Genomic DNA, 13,655 nt, shown 5'->3' on the forward strand with positions numbered 1-13,655 from the left:
CAGTAAGATCTTAGAGCATGAAAATCATCTCCACCATTGAAGAAATTCTCATTTGTTTTGAGGCTAGATTCTGAATTCCCTAAGGCAATCTTTCAAAAAACTTACTTATGGACCACACAAAAAATTACAATGACAGTGTCATTATAGTTTTGAATCCTCTATTTAAGAACTTTCATGAATATAGACAGTTTGTGCTGTTATTAAACATACATGGGTGTAATGAGGACATATAATCACTGTGTGACAAAACTTTTCCTGGGAGATACAACACACACACACACACACACACACCTATGATACCAGAGAAAAAGGTCACATACCTGTCCAAAATATAGATACCACAAAAGTTAAAATTGGGGAGCCAATGAATATAATTGGAGTTATTTTTTTTAAAGCATACATGAGGTAATAACTGCTGGATCACTGAAATCCACCACAGCATCTTGTGAGCGTCCTACTCGCCAGCAAGAATGATCCTGCAACAGGATCCTTCTGCACACGTTTATTGGGAGAGCTTGATTGCAGAAGCGAAGAGACCCCAAGTCCAGAACTGGTGCCGCTTATATAGGCCTAGGAGAGGCTTTTCTCACACCTGGATTGGTTATGCATGGGTTATGCTTACCACCTCATTTGCATGTCTCACATCTGATTGGTTAACTTGTCTCTCATCTGATTGGTTAATATGTCTCTCATCTGGTTAATTCTCAGAACCTCATCTTGGCAAAAAAAAAAAAAAAAAAAAAAAAAAAAAAAAATTACTGCCTATGTATGCGGTAGCCCGCGCCACCCTGCATTGGCACAGGTGACTTCCCACAACAGCACACATATGTGTCAATATATTTCAGAGCCTGCAGGGCACTCAACAAGTTAGAGAGTGAACTTCTCAAGTGATTCAATAGCTCTAAACCACTTCCATGTGCCTGGCTGTTTTCTGCTTCTTTAAGGCAACTGGTGTGGGCTCAGACCATGCAGCTTGACTTTTCTAAAAGTATTCTTTGTAGCTTGGCTTTTCTGAGAGTGACTCTCAGAAGTCCTTACTTTATATATGCAATTGCACAATGAGGTATCTAGTGAAGCTATTTTGGGTTGTCAAAGGAGGTTCCTTCCAAGATAGAATCTTTCCATCTCAGAGGAAAAAGCTACACAATGATGATAATTAGGAATTAATATAGACAGACACAATATGTTTTATGTGAAAAAATAATGAAAATTTGGATGTAATTTGATTAAGTATGTTTCAACATAAAGCTTTGAGCTCAGTGTATTGACTGCATTCATCATAGCAAAACCTCCAGAGGCCACCATCTCTAGAATTTCTCTATCCTTGTTCTATCTCTTCACAAGCTAAAAAAACATGAGGGGATTGTACAAGCAACTAAATATGACCCCTTTTCCTATACATGTAATCAAAGTAATTTCTTTCATACCCCACATAACTTATTTGATAATAAAATCGTCTAACTCTATTTATTGGCAACTACACTGGTACCTGTCTTCACATATTTTTGCAAAAAAAATTTGCAAATTCAGAAAAAAAATACATTGTTAAATTCTCATTATTTTGTATCTCTCATTTTTTGTTTTTGTTTTTGTTTTTGGAGACAGGGTTTCTCTATGCAGCCCTGGCTGTCCTGGAACTCACTTTGTAGACCAGGCTGGCCTCGATCTCAGAAATCCGCCTGCCTCTGCCTCCCAAGTGCTGGGATTAAAGGCATGCGCCACCACCGCCCAGCTTGTATCTCTTTAAATTTGACTTCTAGTACATCCGTTTTTAATTCTTCTTCTTCTGTTTAGCTCAGAAGCACTAAGTGTTTTTCTGTAGCTGCTCCAAAAAATTTTTTCCTTTTCCCCATCAATGTGATTATTAATTTGGGAAAAGTAATTGATTTTCCAAATACATAGCTTCCTATCTGTAAAATAAGGAAACCAGGATCGTATTGAAGTGAAATTATAAATTAAACAGAACTTGGTGGGTTTTAGCAGGTAGAAAACACTCAGTGTGAGTAATAGCATGTTTATTTAAAATAGAGCATATAGATGCATGTATCAGTGACCATCATGCTGTGGCGATCACACAGATATATGCCTCTCAGGATTCATATCGGCTGAGAAGTGACACCATGTTATGAAAAACAAGTTGTTATTGGTGTTTTTTTTTTCTCATAGAATCACTATGAATGAGTCGAACTATAACTAAGTACAATTCATTCACCTTTGAAATTGTTTCCGAAGTAACTACTTATTTACCCCTTTATGACATTCCTAATTTGTGTTAAATAAAATAAGTAGATATTTTAAACATTTATTTAAAAATATCCAAAGTGAAAATCATCTTAGTTACCTTATATAATGAAGCATATATAATAGTTTATAATTCTTTTATTCTTTCTTGTGTATGTGTGTGTGCACATATTCATGTATGCACAAGTTTTAGTGTGTATATGAATACACTATATAATGGTGCATTTTTACATGTATCCACATGCATGTGGAGGCCCTGGTTTGCTGTAAAAGATAACACCCTCCTCAATTGTTCTACAAGTTTATTCTTTGAGTTGAAGTCCCTCAATCAAACCTAGAGCTCAACAACATGGCTAGTCTAGTTAGTCAGACTTGTTATAGGGATATAAAGTCTTTGATTTCTGAGGCTGGAATTACAGATGAGATGCCACACCCTCATGTCATTCATACAGTTGACAGTTAAGACACCATATCCACTTGGACTCCTATAGGTTGTCTGTTCTGGACTCACTCCTCGTAATGCTCCTTATTGCTAGACAAGGCATTAATCACGTAACCATGTCCACAAGCACTGGTAGTTTATATTTCATGAATTACTACATCTGCACAGCTAAGCTCGTAAAATGTTTAGAATCATCCTCAAATTTTGAGTTTACATCAATTCATGTAGGATTCATTAACTGATTTTCCAAATCTTCTTAATTATCTAAGTGACTAGTATTGCTCATGTTTCTTGAAAGACAGTAGCAAACAAGCAAGACTCTTTCCCAGAGACAGCTTGGCATCTGCAAACAACTTTGAAAAATTTATTTATAGCTTGCCATCAAAAAGTGACAAGGATATTTTGAAGATAACTAGAAAATGACTTATGTTAAAATTTACTTCATGTCTGAACTAGGTAATTTGCAAAATTACTTTCCAAAATTCCTCACAATTCTGTTTATATTCATTCAAAGAAAAGGTTTTAAAAAATCAGAAATCTATATGATTTTCATCCAAAACTTGTGCCATTGTGGTTAAAGTTTGTAGGGTACATTCAAGTAAAGACATTACATTTTTTGCATTAGAAAAAAACATTGATATATTTGCTTTTATTTACGTGCTTGATTTTGATCACTATATTTAGAATTGGAGTTTGATATGGAAATACCCTTAATTTTTTTCCGTCATCCTAGCAATATTGTTCCAATATTGACCTACAGTATGTTATGTCTAATAAAACCTTTTCCTGGATTTAACATAAAAAGATTGAGCTTTAAGTATAAATTTGGGCCATAAATGGGTTCTCATGAATAAAACTGACAATCAAGCTTGGCAGAATTCAGAATGTACGAGTCAAATATTCATAGATGTATGTATAGAAGTAGTAATGACAATCTTGTATAATCTGTGATTCTATTATTTCTGAGTTCTGCAATGCAAACCTGAGAAGTGCTTTGTATGAATGTATGGTAGCTGTTTCTATGATGCATGTTCACAATCTATTTTTTTCAAAATCTATTTTTTTTCTGTCCCCTAGATGCGTAACAATAACCCCTAATCTATGAAGCATATGTGCATTTGAAATAAGTTTCCAAATATTGTGTTTAAAAAAAAACAAGAAACAAGCTGTTATTTGACTTGTTATTGCATTGCTTATAGGATTGCAGGCTTGGTGAAGGAATTTCAAAAGGCATTCATAATTTCTATTTATTTTTCTTAGTTCTAGCCCACTGTGTGTTGAACGTAACAAAAGGCGTTCTCCAAGGCTGAGGCATAGGCCTTTCAAGCAAGAATCTCTCAAATCAGCTTAAGATGTTACTGCACAACCCAGGGTTTTTTTTTTTTTTTCATCCATTTGCATTCCTTGCTGAGCTGCTCACCCGACCAGGTTATTAGGGTCGGCGGCTGCATGGTATAGATAGTGAACCTGCTGTATGTAGGTGTCCTCGTGGAAATCACCTGGGGCTTCGAGTTCTGCTGTCCTCACCTTATCACATCTGGAACACAGATTTGCTCTGCTCGTCATATTTTGGCATCTGTGAATCACCGTCATGTTGTCATATTCACAGTTACAAAGTAGCCGATGGGAAAGTTGCCAACTACTTGAGGCACTTGGAATGAAAAAAAAAAAAGTCTGATTTCAGCATTATTCATTGGAAATGCTATTTGTGAAAGCATTTACTTCAGTTTTTGAGAGGCTGGCAATAACTTTAATAGGCGATGCACAATCCTGCTCTTTATAAGGAATGTTCCTACATATTGAACAGGGAAGGAACCAGTAATTATTGAAAACCATGGGTAAAGTGGACAGCTAGGAACCCAGAAGGGAGTAATTATACATCTTACACTTAGACATTATCAATAGTAACTGCTAATTAAATGGACAATGGGCAAATATGTCAATATAGGTGATTTAGGATAATTATCTCAACCACATTTGGTCGCTTTTAATTTTACTTCATATTTGCTTATATAAGAATATGGATGAGCAGAAATACAAAATTGATTTGAGAGCATATAAAAATAGAAGCTGAGGGACTATCCTAAAATATTAAGGTAGTAATTTCATAAAAATAAAAGACAGAAATTCAAAATAAGTTTAAAGTCTATCATAACTATGCACAGATACTGCTAACAAAATTTTACAATATATTGTGTTTTATTCTTAGTAATTGCTTGTCAGAACACGCTAAATTCTCAACTCTCTGTTAATGCAATTTCAAATAGTCTTGAGTTGAAAGAGTGACTCCTTTTTATAAATTTCAAGGAAATCTGGCAAGTCCTCAACCACACACTAAGGATCTTTCACGTCACTCTACTGATTCTAACTTCATTTAGCTTATGCCATCTCAGCTCAAACCTTTTATTGAATTTATGAATCTCTTCAAGAATAGTCCACTTGTAATTTAATACAAGATTGCTGCCATCACTGAAGGATTGGCTATGGGAAATAAAAAAAAAAGCCATTCCTTTGCAAAGAGTTATGAAGATATTTCCATAGCTTGGATTGTGTTACACATATGAAATATTTGTGAAATATTTCAGTATACAAAATAATTTTCAAATACACTGGACCACAAGCATTTTTAACAAGCAGTACAAGGACAGACAGTTAATTTTGTTTGGGGAATCCACATTCAATGAAGAACATCATTATGGCCCTATAGAGAGGTGAAAGTTGTTTTCTGTAAAAAAGAATGATGTTTTAGGCTTTTATCTAAGTGCCACTGCAATACTTTTCTCCTAATCATGTTTTGAAAACCATCACTTATACCTTTATAATTTAAAACTCCTACCTGTCTTGTTGACATTAATGAACTCTTGTTTTAGAGTTAATTCTCAAATTATTATCAAGCAAGTTTTTGATATTCAGGTTCCTAGGAAGTAGCCCCAGGTTTAAAAAAAATGTATGGGGTTTTAAAGTGTTTAACAAAAATACAAACATAGTATGTAGCATGAACTTTTGTAATATGTTAAAGAGTAATGTTCCTCGTGTAAAGTATTTTGAAAATAAAGCTTTTCTTTCTTTCTCTCTTCTACACACACACATACACACACACACACACACACACACACAACTCACCCCTACAAATGTTTAGAAAATTAGGATATTCCACTACAAAGTTTCCAGTATCCGCAGTGATCAGGGCATGAGGAGCTACTTGTCTACTGTGGATTGGATTCCAGTGTGTAAACATTGCAGTCAACATGTTTTCAATCCAGGCTCACTATTGGCAATGCAGACAGCAGCCGTGCTCCTGTAAGTGTAAGGAGATGAGCATATTGGAATAGTGACCAACCTCAAGGAGACTCTACCACTTTAGAATAATCATATGTGGACAATGGCATCTAGCCTTCTGTAGACTAGCATATAAAGCCAAACCTCAAACACAGCACAACATACATCTAATACTTAAAACTATCTATTGCTAGAATCTTGTTTATGCCAAATGATTGGCTAACATAACATATCATTATAGGGATTTTTATATTTTGACTATTCCATAATTGTTTTTAGTTCAGGTATAATTTGACTGGATCTTGGAGTGGTTTTCTCCTTGTATTTTGCTAATGAGAATCCCATATAAACCACTCATGAATTCTTTCTCCCACTGTCAACAACATATTGCTCATGATTGCAATCCATCAAAATTTCACAAAAATCTCACCTTTTGGTCTTCATGAACTCATTCTCCTTTTCAGTCTCTAAGTTTAGAACCTCTGAAGTGATCCCTTTATTCAGTTTTTTTTTTCTCTTTTCATAGACAGACTTATTTTTGCCCTGATGCTAAACTGTAGTTTTACCTTTAAATATCTAAATATGTAATTCAAGGATTCTCAAATTGAGTTACAGATATATGCCTCTTCCCTCCCCATTCATCATCCTGTGTGCCTGGAAATACTTTTGTTTCCCATGAGTGCATAACTTTGTTCATTAAACCGAAAAAATAAATAGGAAGAAACACCCTACACTGCAGTCATACATACACAAACATCAATAGCACTGGGGTTGAGAAGCAAACCAACTAATTATGGTATTTAGTTGAATAATCTACTCTAACCCTATCTATGCAATAGTAGTGTATGAATTATAAGTGGTCCTCATTCCTGCTTACTCTACAATATAAATCTATAGTCATCTTTCCAAGTATGCTTTTTTCTCCCATTCACACATTGGAAAACACCTACATAATCTGAAATTTAGGAGCTTCATTTAATTGCTCTCTTCTCACCAATCACCAATCTTTGGTAGCTCCTCCATCATTTATTCTGACCTTATCTCCACTGAGGCCACCATGTCTCTCTCAACCCTTCACTCCCATCACCTCTTGCTTTGTTTACTGCAATGGCTTTTTTTCCTCTCCTCCCTCTGTTCCCTTTGATACTTGGTGTCCATTCACACAATACCCAAAAGGATTGCTATAAAAGAAAAAATTTAATTGCATCACTATTCTTTCCATATTTACTGTTAACCATTTGTTCTAAGAAAGTGGTCTCCAGGGTGAAGATTGCTTCCTAGGCTGTCTTTCACATCTCATTTATGTGTCTCTGAATCATATTTCTCCTTGTAGCCTTCAAAATTCCTTTCCTTTAGTCAGGATTTTGCTCTTCTGTTCAATTCATGCTGCAATGCCATGCTGCCAACTTTTCCCAGACACACTGATTCTTTTCATATATATTTTATCCTAGAATAAGTGTCACATATTCTGAGAAAATTTCATGACCATGCGAACTAAAATGGTTTCTGTCACTCTCTGTTGTTGTGATGTGTTGATTTTTTTCTTTAATCTCCTCCACAGTGCTTAGGACAGATTTGTTCTTTCTCTGTCGCCATTCTCAACATGACAAAATTCAGGGCCCATGATGTCTCTTCCTGTACTTGGATGTCACTCATCTGTATTAGTTAAGCTAACTGGACCTTTCAGCAGTAAACTTAATGAGATATGAGGCCCTAGCCATTAAAAAGACAGACATGGTAGCTTATTCCGGAGGGATTGATTGTAAATGTGAACAAAACTGATTTGGAAACAGGCATAGACGAATATATGATAATAGTAAGAGTTATTCTTTGTAGAATTTTGTTTGCATTTGAATTAAAATAACATGATTCTCCAAATCTCACTTGTCTTGTTATCCTTTTATAGAAATAACCTTATATTGAGAATACAGTACTTATCCCTATTTACTTTCTGAATACATTATAAGCCACTGACTGGGACAGAATGGTAACTTTATGCCAGGCACAACATTGTGCTGTAGCATGTCTTTCTATCCAGAATGCCTCTGTGATTCTATATATAATTTGGGATAACTATTTGCCTTTAATATTTTTCATGCTAACTTATTTTCTGCTTATTTCTATGTAATTATTGTGCCATTTCTTCTCTAGAAAATGATAAGGTAACATTTGATATGTATCATTTGATATTTTTGTAACTAAAATAAAATAGTAGACTGGCTTCAAATATTATAAAAACTAATACACATGAGAGAATAATGATGTGCCAATTTTCTAATAATGCCACAAATATAAACTCAGGTATTCTTCCCAGTATCTTTATAAAATAGTTAATTATATTTTCTCTTTTTAAAATTTAAATATAACCAGAAAGAAAAAAATGTTGCTTAATAATGATCAGTAAACTAAGTATTAAGATGTCTTTAGGTTCAGGCAATTTGACTCTCAGGTTAGTATTTGTAATGAAGTCTCTTTAGGTGCATATAATACAATTGATTTTTAAAAGAAATTTACCCTTTTGAAAAGACAAATATTTTATATTGTGGAACCTTTTAGAATTCTACAAGCTATCCTACTGCCATTCACTTTACACATTCAACCACATCTCAACCCTCCACTAACTTCAGTGATAAGTAATATTTCTGCTTTGGGATATGCATGATAAATTCTCTTTTTATCCAATATGAGAATGCAAGACTTTAGATGAATATACTAACATATCTCTGTATACTAGAGTGAAGGAGAATGAAAACCAAGAAAATGGATTATTCTACCAGTGAGTTTGGCAGTATAATGATCCATTTCTAGCAACCAGCAAAATAGACATTACATGGCATGCTCTAATTTCAGATAATCTTTTAAGTTTGGTGATGACTAACAATTCAAATAAACTGATATAAACAAAATTTAAGACAAAAGTAATTTCAAAAATTTTTTAATTGTCCTTTCTACCAAAGGGAGTATACGCGCTGTTTATAACTATGAAAAAAACATGGTAATTTTCAGAAAATGTGGAAGAGTCCTCAGATTCTGCTACAGTGGATTCACATAACAACTGTGAATTTCACAAATAAAAATTTACATTAAAAAATTAGAGGCCAAACTGAAAGAAAGAGAATTGAAAATACAAACTTGGATATAAATGTCTTTCTAGGTAACCAATTCAACTGTAAGAGCCACCTGGCTCATTTTCATGCTTCATATCCGCTGTCCTCTATCTAAATAGACATAGACATGGACATGGTTTTTGGTTCCCTAATTAAGTAAATCAGTGTGGACTTAGAGGGCAGAGCTACATATCCATTTACATTTTGCTTTGTGATGAGTTATTTAGCCACTCCTGATTAATTTTCAAAAGGATTTTACACCAAGGTTAGATAAAATGTTCGTTGATGAGTTTCTCTGTCTTCTTTGCTAAATCTAAAGTGCATAACTATTTTACATAATCAAAAAGATAAATGTCCTTACCAAGTAAGAAATCATAGTTGTAGCTACAAGTGTTCTAAATTACAACATCAGTTCTGTGAGTAATGACATTTAAAACAGAGGAAACAGGAGTACTATCCCTCCTTTATAGTATAGGCACTGTAATATCTTCAAACAAGCACAATATGTTCATGTAAATTTCCTGTATAACAAATTAGGAGAAATTTATTTCATCACTAACTGTCTATTGTCTATCTATCATCTATCTATCTATCTATCTATCTATCTATCTATCTATCTATCTATCATCTATCTATCTATAAATCTATTCTCTTCCTTTCTCCATCTATTAATATATATATAATATTATATTGCATATGATACATTGTATATAGTCATAGCTGACTCACCACATATCTAAATATATCACTGTGTTGTTCCAACTATTGAGAAAGTGATGGACTTTGGAATTCTAATACTTGAACAAGTTGAGCATAAACTTCATTTCCTATCTTTTAATTTTATTCTCCTTTCTATTATAATCCTCATTTGGTAAGTGTCTCATTAGTCTTTCATCCCAAAATTTGGAGATATATTAAAAAATATATTTTGCATATCTCTGTTCTTATGCAGCCAAAATATCTATCAACTATGCCCGGTAATCCCTTAGAACTCCGTTGTTTTATATGCCATTGCCATAATAGTAGTTAAGAATCCTACCATTGCAATTACTGTCTTGTCTCAATATGCCTAAGCAGATCTGCTTTATTTTTCATGTTTTCCATTCTTCATATTTCTGGTATGACTTTGAAATTTGTGAGTTTGTTCTTATACTAAAATGACACTGTATATTTTTCTTTCAATCTGAAATATTTGGAACACCTCGACAGACTGTAATTACCTTGACCTACGACTTTGAATTCCTATCTCTCTGCAAGGGCTTTGACAATTGTGTTCAAAACTGTCTATTTGGCAGTAGTCTAGACTATGAGGTTTCCCTCTGGGCTTGGCCTTCCCCTATTTATTTGCATCTGGCTGAATAAGTTGAAACAATAAATGAAACAGCAGCAAGAATTAGAACAGCAACAATAATAGTTTTTTCAACCCCAAACATTAAAAAGGTAATTTATCTTACACAACCAATAATGGATGTAAAGCATGTGCTCACATACATCACGATAAGTTGGCACCCTAAGCAGAGAACCAAACATCAACAAGGACTAGTGTATCCGTTAGGATCTCTTGCTCTATGAACCATCTCTACAGATTATTCATCTGGAGCCTCAACTTTTGAATACCTTACACTAAAATTTCCCCAGAGGACTTTTCTCTGATCTTACTGCCAAGGAGGTGGAAAGAACCTCTAATTTCTGAGCATCTACTTCTGTTCTATTCTTATATCATCTACTTTTCTACACGTCTCATGCCTGGGTCACCATTGTACATTTAGGTACAATAGTAAATGCTAGCTGCCACAAAATTTAGCTAAGAATCAGCCAATGAAGGTGAGTGTGTTACTGGTGAGAGAATAGTTGGCAAGATGCAGAGAAATATTAGCAAAGGCTTGCCCAGAAAAGATGCTATGATATGATTTGCTTGGTGCTTCTGATTTATGCTATCATCTAACTCTTTATACCAATCTAAATGTATTGCTTGCTGGTCTAATTTTATTTGAGTATGTTGGCCAATTTTATTTGAGGAGTTAATACTCCTCAGCTATTCCTATGAAATACATTTAAGAATTAAATGTAAATTATAAGTTATCTCCAACCGGTAGTTAAGGAAATGCACTGGTTCTTTCAAACAGACCAATCCTGGAACACTTTTTTTTTTGACATCCTGTATCCTTATTTCTTTTGTTATATCTCAAAAGTCTCCTGGTTTGGAGAGTTAAGTTTATGTTTCCTCTGCTAACTCTGAAGCAAACATGAGATCACAAACTGTCTCCTCACTTGAAGAAGGAAGTTAAACATATAATCATGAGTACATGTATGTGGACCCAACTGAGAATTCAATTATGGAGGAAGAGACATTTGAAATCCTGATAGAGGTCAAGAGTTTTTTCGGGTCTTATATTCAGGTCTCTGATCCATTTTGAAATGATCTTTGTGAAGGGACAGAAGAAGAGAGAAGAAAGGAAAGAAGAGGGAGGAAGTGAGGGAGCGATGGCTCACAGGTTTTTCTCATATGTGCAGAGAATATGCAAAACTAGAAGAAAAAGTCTCTGGATAGAATGGGAGCCGAATGTTCAAAGCACATGATGAACATTATGAAAATATCTATGTGGAAATCTTTTATGAGATGAACGCATGCTAATGAAATGGCATGAAATAGTACAGGAAACTTTTGCCCTTCATATTTATCTGAAGATGAGCAGAGACTAGTCTTGTGACTGAAATAGGGAGGCTAGAATTCAGGAAGAGATAAAAGGACAGTGTCTCTCCACTATTTAAGTACATTAAACTATAGAACTCATGGGGTTGTAGCTCCTGAACAGCAAATCTGGGAATCCTGTCAAGCATTTTCACATCCATTTTATGATGAGAAAAAGGATAGGATTGTGGCTCCTTATATATGTTTTCTTTTATTTTCAAATTAAATTTTATTTTATTTTCACTTTATATCCTACTCACATCCCCCTTCCCTGTCCTCCCTCCCACATCTCTTCCCCCAATACCCTGCCTTCTCCTCTGAGCAGGTGAGGGCCCCTGAGCGCCCCCCCCCCAATCCTAGCATTTCATGTTTGTGTGAGGCTAGGCACTTCCTCTCCCACTGAGGCCAGACAAGGCAGCCCAGTTAGAAGGACATGTTCCATGGGCTGTGTACTGGCTGGTTTTGTGTGTCAACTTGACACAGCTGGAGTTATCACAGAGAAAGGAGCTTCAGTTGAGGAAATGCCTCCATGAGATCCAGCTGTAAGGCATTTTCTCAATTAGTGATCAAGGGGGAAAGGCCCCTTGTGGGTGGGACCATCTCTGGGCTGGTAGTCTTGGTTCTATAAGAGAGCAGGCTGAGCTAGTCAGGGGAGGCAAGCCAGTAAAGAACATCCCTCCATGGCCTCTGCATCAGCTCCTGCTTTCTGACCTGCTTGAGTTCCAGTCCTGACTTCCTTGGTGATGAACAGCAGTATGGAAGTGTAAGCTGAATAAACCCTTTCCTCCCCAACTTGCTTCTTGGTCATGATGTTTGTGCAGGAATAGAAACCCTGACTAAGACAGGCTGGTAACTGCTTTTGGGATTGCCCCAGTTCCAGCTGTTCAGGAACCACATGAAGGTCAAGCTGCACATGAGCTGTGAGGCCTAGGTCCAGCCCAGATATGTTCTTTGGTTGGTGTTTCAGACTCTGAGAGGTCCAAGGGTCCATGTTACTTGACTCTGTAGCCTGATAGGACCCCACGTGGAGTGGTATGAATACCCCACCCACAAAATTTTCAACCCCAAATTTATCCTGTCTGCAAGAAATGCAGGCACAGGGTATAAAACAGAGATTGAGGAAATAGCCAATCAATAACTGGCCCAAATTGAGACCCATTCCATGGACAAGCACCAATCCCTAACACTCTTGATGATACTCTCTAATGCTTGAAAACAAGGGCATATTGTCCACTGATAGGCTCCACACAGCAGCTGACTCAGATACAGACACGCACAGCCAAACAGTGGATGAATGTTTTGGGCTCTTATGTAAGAATATATGCTTCCTTTCAAGAGAAAGCAATATACTTGTATCTATGGGGAGATTACAACTAGTAAAGCCACATGAGGAAGGAGAAAATTGAGAAAACCCCTTAGCTTGCTAAAGTGACAATCATGATTGGATATGGTAGAAAGTTCACAGTAACAGGATAACAGGTACAGCGAAATTGTTGTTTATCTATTTGTTAAGCAAGTTCTTTCCCAGGAATTGTCATTTTGTGTTCTTCTGATTGTATATATTCATACCAGAGAAGACATGTAAAGAAGTCATCTCTACAGACAGGCAAGCATTCACATTTATTGTTTTATTGACTCTTAGCCAGTACTAAGCCAAGATGCTTCAGAGAAAGCATAGATTGAGGGTATCCCAGGACAAGCTCATGACCCTACTCAGGGACCCTTAGAGGAAAAGCTCTGTCCAGCAGTAAGAATCCATTGAGATATGCCAGACGGCTTCTCCAGATCCACTGGGTACCCCCTCCCTTTCTCGATCTTATTAGCCAGTCAATCTAGGAGGAGATTGAGAAGCAATTTTGTTGCCCTGACAATTTAACACTCAAGTGAACGCAGA

Source organism: Mus caroli, unplaced genomic scaffold, assembly GCF_978045245.1.
Source record: "Mus caroli unplaced genomic scaffold, Mus_caroli_1 scaffold_10, whole genome shotgun sequence".
In the NCBI taxonomy this organism is placed as follows: domain Eukaryota; kingdom Metazoa; phylum Chordata; class Mammalia; order Rodentia; family Muridae; genus Mus; species Mus caroli.